The sequence below is a fragment of the Cebus imitator genome, unplaced genomic scaffold (assembly GCF_001604975.1).
Source record: "Cebus imitator isolate Cc_AM_T3 unplaced genomic scaffold, Cebus_imitator-1.0 Scaffold232, whole genome shotgun sequence".
NCBI classification, from domain to species: Eukaryota; Metazoa; Chordata; class Mammalia; order Primates; family Cebidae; genus Cebus; species Cebus imitator.
The window spans coordinates 2,447,679-2,454,636 of NW_016107547.1; the positions used below are offsets into that span (position 1 = coordinate 2,447,679).

The 6,958-nt window shown below is 44.9% G+C and overlaps 1 protein-coding gene across 1 annotated transcript in view; it reads left to right on the plus strand.

Moving 5' to 3' along the window:
* Window positions 1-995: 995 nt before the first annotated feature.
* STAG2 (stromal antigen 2) overlaps window positions 996-6,958 on the plus strand; it is a 142,758-nt gene continuing 136,795 nt past the window's right edge. The window contains exon 1 of the mRNA XM_037727480.1: window positions 996-1,158. The gene's annotated coding sequence lies outside the window, so the exon portion shown is untranslated. The remainder of the gene's footprint in view (window positions 1,159-6,958) is intronic.

Genomic DNA, 6,958 nt, shown 5'->3' on the forward strand with positions numbered 1-6,958 from the left:
ACCGCTCTAGAACCGCGGGAGCTTCCGTCCCTGAGTAGAATTCGAGGGTGTAAAGAAGAGGAAGGGGAAAAATATCTTGTACCAGCCCAGGGGTGAAGAAGCCCCCGGCCTGAGAAAGGAGGAGGAGTGGGGGAGGCGAACAGTCTCGTTGCTGCCTCTGTGTACGCTGAGGGGGGAGGTAAGTTATAAAATGGCGGAGGCGAAGCTTCTAGAAGTTTGGAGGGGCACCCGGAGGGCGCGGGGCCCACCGTGAGGTGTGTATGGTTGAAACAGGGCGAGAGAGAGGAGTTGGGAGGGAAAGAGGTTGGGCACTCTGTTGCCACTGAATTTCCCCTCTGCTTCCTTCGTCCCTACGGGGGGCAACCATGGATCGGGGACAGAGTCCAGGCAGGAGGATCTTCCTCGCCCCCGCGGCGCCCCCAGCCCTTTCTCCCTTCTTCCCCCAAGTCGCTACCCCAACACTTCCAAGGAACTTCCAGCCCCCCTTCCTTCCTACCTCCTACTCCTAGAGTGGCTTTCTACCGTAGAGCTCTTCTTTTCGACTACCCTCGCTGAAGATTTTCTCTTCCTTCCCTCGCCCAACTCTCCCTCGGGGCCTCTACGGAGACCCCCCCCATGGGTGGCCCAAAATGGAGAACGCGGAGCAGCGCAAGATGGAGGCTCCGCTTCTCTGTGTAGCAGTAGATTTAGGTTCCTTTTCTCCGTCAGGCTCTTAAGCCTAGGAGAGCCCGAACTGGAGGTGGGGTGGGGTGCGAGCCGTAGTCAGGGGAGGAAAGCCGGGGAGGCTGTGGTTGGGGTGGGGGAGAGCGCGGTGTCGCGGTGAGGGGAAGGCAGAGCAAAATGGTGGTGCTGGGAACCTGGGGGGAGGGGAGAAAGGAGGCTCAGTTGTGTATATTTGGGCCTCGGACCGAGGGAGGCGAGGGAAAATCTACTCTGATCACACCCCTCCCTCGTGCCCCCTCCCTTCTCCCTTCCCCTCCTTCCTTCCCTCCCTCCCCCCTCCCTCTCTCTCTTCCTCCCTTCCTAGAGAGGGAACAACATTCATGTGACGGGCCCCTCTGCTTCTCCCCCGCCCCATCATCTCCAGCGCGTGGTGGGGGAACTGCTGGGGAAGGCGATTGGCATCGATCTCTCCATCCCTTCCGAGGCCCGACTTCGGTCAGTTTTCTTCGGGCAACAATTTTCGAAATCGGCTGGGGTCTGGCGGTGTTGGCCCCCGCGCGCAGACCTTGCCCCGAAGGGGGCCCTGCCTGCCTGGCATGGGCGGAGGGGGGAAGGGCGGGAGTGGAAGGCTGTTTGTTGGGGGGTTTTGGCGCCACTTTTGTTTTAGTTTTAGTGCTGCTTTTCATTCCCACCCCCACCCGCACTGTCTTTCTCAAGGCACGAACTGAGCTGATCCTTGCCCCAGGTAGGCAGCCTGTGCGTTTTCACTCCACACTTTTATTCTTGCTCGGGGTCGACTTTCTTTTTTCTTCTCCCTTGGATCCGGAGATCTGCGGACGGCGATTTTGGGACGAAAAGGGTCGGATGGGCCGTGGGAGAGAGAAGGTGTGGGAAACAGCATCAAGTAGTTCCGCAAAACTTTGAGCCCTGTTCCCATTTTCTTTTGGCCTAGAATCGTGAACGTATTGTTGATTTCGGCCTTTTTTCCCCCCGTCGCGAGAATGTCTTGTTTTGCCTTTAGTTTTTTTTAATAAACCGCTGCACTTTGGACATTTAGTTTCCGCTCCCCTTTGGTGCATATGTCGTTTTATTTTTAATCCTTAACTGGAATGGGTTATCGTGTGATTTTTTTTTTTCGTGCTTCAGTGCTCGGCTTTAATTTTTAATATTGCATTAGTAGTTTCATCCGGTTTGTGAGACTTTCTCTTCCGTGGCCTAGAATGTTTTTTATGTTGTTGCCTATCACCCCTCTTCCCTCTCCCTCCTCCTTTCTCTTGGGTGTAGTTTTTAAATTGAGAGCCATGGTGTTGGATAAAATGGTAATTTACAGTTTGCGTGATATATCTATTGGAAACTTTTGATCTGTAAGGTTAGATTTAAGTAAACGAGACGCTTGTGTTGGTTTGCAATGGTTCCTTAAAATGCGCGGGCCACCCCCACCTCCCACCGTAAAGCCCTATCTTCCCTTCACACTGGAGTGTAAATTCCATACCCCTTTTCTCCCACGGACCGCCGTATTTCACAGCAGCCACACCCTGTATTTGTCTCTGTGGATTGGTCTCATTATCAGCTTAATTTAGTGACTCTTAAACCACCATGATGGGACTTGCTTAAGCACGAAGCTTCTTTTCCTGTTTAGTCCTAGTGGTTAGTGTCGAAAGAGGAATAATCGAGGTTTCTTGATGAAATCTAGTGCGGTCCAACCTCTGCCTTTTTTCTGTTGTCTTTTTTCCTACTCCGGGCTGTTGGCGGTGTCAGCACCGCTGCTGGGGGCGGGGGTGGAGGGGAGAAAGAGTCGGGTTACCGAAGTGCGTCATTCCTGGCTCTAGCAGGGCCTGCTCGGGAGCTGCTGGTGTTTGTTACTGTCCTCGCAGCACTTTTCTGCCAACCTTCTCTCTCTGCGTATTGGTTAGGAGCAAAAGCAGGAGGCGGTCTCCTAATTCTGTCTGTAGGCTAGCGCGTTGCGTTTAAGGGTATATGTGAACTTATTTTGTTAAAAAAAAAAGGCCCTGGGAAGTGGATGCATTTGTTTAATGACGTACAATTCAGGTGGTTTAGACTTGCTCTCGTATACTTTCCGATGAACAGTGGGGTTAATTTTCAACCACTTACGTTAAAATGCCTGGTTTTCTTTCTACATTGATATCAATCTATAATTAGGGATCAGAAGGACCAGTTTTGCGTGTGTAAGTGTTCAGCGGCTTTTCAAGTGGTTGAATTGTAGTTTTATGACACATTATGTTAAATAGTCCATTTTTTTTCGTTTTGAACTAAGATGCCACGTTAATGTAAGTTAATTGCAGATTTTTAAGTTCGTTTTCTTCGCATTTCTTTATTGGTCTTTTTAGGTATAATTTTAAATAGACCCTTTGGGTTTTATGGACTTCATTAAAATTCTTAAAGATGGTGATATCTTTGTGTTTAACTGAATTCTTAAATTTATCACCTACCAAGGAAATGTGTAAGGTGGCTATAGTTAAATTTTTGGCTTTTGACTTCTTAACTTGCTGGTCTTTGGTACTTTTGCTGTCTTTGGGTTTTTCTCAGTGTTCTTACCGAAAGTAGTGTCTTCCTCTTCATTCTTTTTGAAGGTAATAATGAGGGGAGGGAGTGGGTAAGAGGTAGATATGAAACAAAAGTGGCCTCGAGTCGATTATTGTAGTCGGATGAATACAGGAGTGCTCGTTGTTACTATTATTCTCTCCACTTCTGTGTGTACTGTTAAAAATTTCCATAGATTAAGAGAAAATTTTTTTGAAGAATTTCCAGATTGTCTTACAGTCTTGGGGGTAATGACTTAAGTTTATATTTACATACCAAAATCACTTGTATGTGAAATTTAGCTTTGTGGAAGTGATTACACAACGCTTGGCAAAACTTTCAAAAAAATGTTTAAACAGAACATAGAACAGGCCACATAAATACTTATAAATTGGTTGAACTTTAAATGTGTATAATTTAGCCTGAGTGTGCTCTACTTTTACTTTCCTTTTTCATTCTTTGAAAACAGGAAAATTCCATTTGCAAATTTTGTAAATTCTGCTTGGTGTCTATTTCATCAAGTTGGAGTTACAGTGAGTCAGTATGAAAGGGATTTACTATTAATAGGAGGGGCTTTGGCAGTTGCATTAAGTAACAGTGGAAGGGATTGAGGTGCCATAGGGAGCATTCCCGGTAGAAAGATCTAGGTAGCTGAATTCAGTTTCAGGATTTGATGTTTAATGACTGGGTAGAGAAGCGGATTGAAAAAGAAATGTACTTATTAGCTATTCCTTCCCACTGTGAAGTAACTATAGTATTCTGAGGTATATCAGAGACTGGCAGAGAGGGTGGAGTGGGTTCTTTTTTTTTTTAACTGATAAGAAAATGAGTGTTTACATTTAAAATGGTTTAAATCACCCCACACCCCAAGGATGTGGTGCTATAACTAATTAGAAGTTGATATATAAAATATTTCAGCATTCTCTGTTAACATTCTGACCATTAGCCATAAGCGGTAAAAATGTGTTGCAGTGAAAACCCTTGGTCTCCCTTAATTAGTATATTTGTGAACTCCTAAATTCTATTAAAGTAAGTACCTTTTTTTTTTTTTTTTCCCGCAGTTCAGTTATGTACTGTTTAGTGTCAGGTTTATTTTTTTCCCCTAGGAGATACATTTTTAAAATATATGTCACAATTCTGAAAGGAATCCAAAATAATGGGTATTTAATTGATAGCAAAATTTCACCCCTATCTGGGAACAGACATTTTCTAACTGTTAGCATTAGTCTGTTTGTGTATTTCATATTCAGCATTTTAGCTTTAGAAGGATGTTAAGAGAAAATAGATGACATATTTCAAATTTTTACTCATATGCAAATATTCTTAGTAGATGGTAAGGATTGTGGCATCAGATTTATTTTATTGTGGGTGAGGCAATAGCTAAACTACTACGCTAACACACGATGAGTCTGGTAACTTTTAAGTATATATAGTTAGGATTTTTAAAAGCCCAAACACTCAAATAAGATTTTCATGAAATCAAATTCTACATTTCTTTTTCAACTTTATTGACTTCTGTGGTCACCCAAGGACTTAGGAATTAAAATGAATGGGATGGGATTGGAGAACAGGCTAAGGCTAAATCTATTTCTTTGGGAATTTAGCGTTAGATGTGAAAATATGCAGTTTAGTAATGCTTAATATTTTGCATGTTTAACTGATACCACCCACGGTCGTATGTGGGAAGGTAGTAAACAGAATAGCATATTCTTTCTGCTTTGTGTTCTTTATAATAGATGACAGACTTCAGTTTCTGATGCTGCAAGTTGAGTTTTGAGCTTAAACCAAAATCAGCCAGGCACAGTTACACCTGTAATATCAACACTTTGAGGAGGCTGAGAGGCTGAAGTGGGAGGATTGCTTGAGCCCAAGGAGTTCAAGACCAGCCTGGGCAACATAGGGAAACCCCATCTTTACACATAATTAAGAAATTAGCCAGATGTGGTGGTGTACGCCTGTGGTCCCAGCTATTTGGGAGGCTAAGGCAGGAGGATCACCTGAGCCTGGTAGATAGAGGCTGCGGTAAGCCATGATTGTGCCACTGCAACCAGTCTGGGCAACAGAGCAAGACCCTGTCTCAAAAAAATGAAAAATAAAATGTACAGTTGACTGTATAATTGAGTACAATTTTGGGAGGTGGGGAGAATAGCAATGGAAAGGGATAGTCTTAGTTAGGTATGGGCATCAGTATATACCGAGTGCGATTGTTGGAGAGTAAGGAAGGAACTTTAAAGACATAGGCTATTTTAAAAGTTCTTGGCGGGGCGAGGTGGCTCATGCTTGTGATCCCATCACTTGGGGAGGCTGAGGCGGGCTGATCGCGAGGTCAGGAGTTCGAGACCAGCCTGGCCAACATGGTGAAACCCTGCCTCTACTAAAAATACAGAAATTAGTTGGGTATAGTAGTGTGCGCCTGTAGTCCTAGCTACTTGTTAAACCTGGGAGGTGGAGGTGGAGGTGGAGGTGGAGGTTGCAGTGAGTTGAGATCGGGTGACAGAGCAAGAGTGCCGCCCCCCCCCCCCGAAAAAAAGTTCTTATTAGCTGGGTGTGATGGCACATCAGCCTGTAATCCCAGCTACCGGGGAGGCTGAGGCAGGAGAATCATTTGAACCTGGGAGGAAGAGGTTGCTGTGAGCTGAGATTGCGGCACAGCACTCTCGCCTGGGCAACAGAGCAAGAATCCGTGTTAAATAAAGTTCTTTACCTTTTTCTGCATTGGCTACGTGTTCAGGACTTTATTTTGTGGTTCAATACTGTCCCTGTGTAGTAATTTTTTTTTTTGAGACGGAGTTTCACTCTTGTTTCCCAGACTGGATGGAGTGCAATGGCGGGATCTTGGCTCACTGCAACTTCCGCCTCCCAGGTTTAAGTAATTCTCCTGCCTCAGCCTCCCAAGTACCTGGGATTATAGGCATGCACCACCACACCTGGCTACTTTTGTATTTTTAGTAGAGCCTGTGTTTCTCCGTGTTGGCCAGCCTGGTCTGGAACTCCTGGCCTCAGGTGATCCACCCGTTTCTGCCTCCCAAAGTGCTGGGATTACAGACCTCCCAAAGTGCTGGGATTATAGACGGAGCCACCGTGCCAAGAAGAGATTATTGAAATTGTTTTACATTCTTCCTGCCGAAGAAAGAGAGGATGAATAATGTCAACAGTTTTTTTTTAAATTACAGTCACACAATGCTTAATGGTGGGCATACCTTCTGAGAAATGTATTTTAGGTGATTTTGTTGTGTGAACATCACAGTGTACTTACACATACCTAGATGGAATAGCCTGCTACACACCTAGGCCATATGGTATGGTCTGTTGCTCCTAGGCTATAAACCTGTACAGCATGTTGCTGTACTGAATGTTGTAGGCATAACACAGTGGTATTTGTGTATCAAAACAAAAAAGATACAGTAAAAATACGGTATAAAAGAAAAAAATGGCACACCTCTATAGGGCAGCTCCATTATTTTTTTTTCCTGCCCCGTCCCCCGCTCCATTATATTTTATGGGACCACTGTGTTATATGCAGTCTGTTGTTGACTAAAATGTTATTATATGGCACATGGCTGTATTTTAATCTGAAAATACATTACTAGGCTTGATGAAATAAACTAGGGGAGATTTCATTAAGCTTTGCCTAACTTAAGGGACAATTCAAAGGTGAAATTCCTTTATAAGAAATAAGTTGGCGCCGGGCGTGGTGGCTCACGCCTGTAATCCAAGCACTTTGGAGGCCAAGGCGCGCGGATCACCTGAGGTC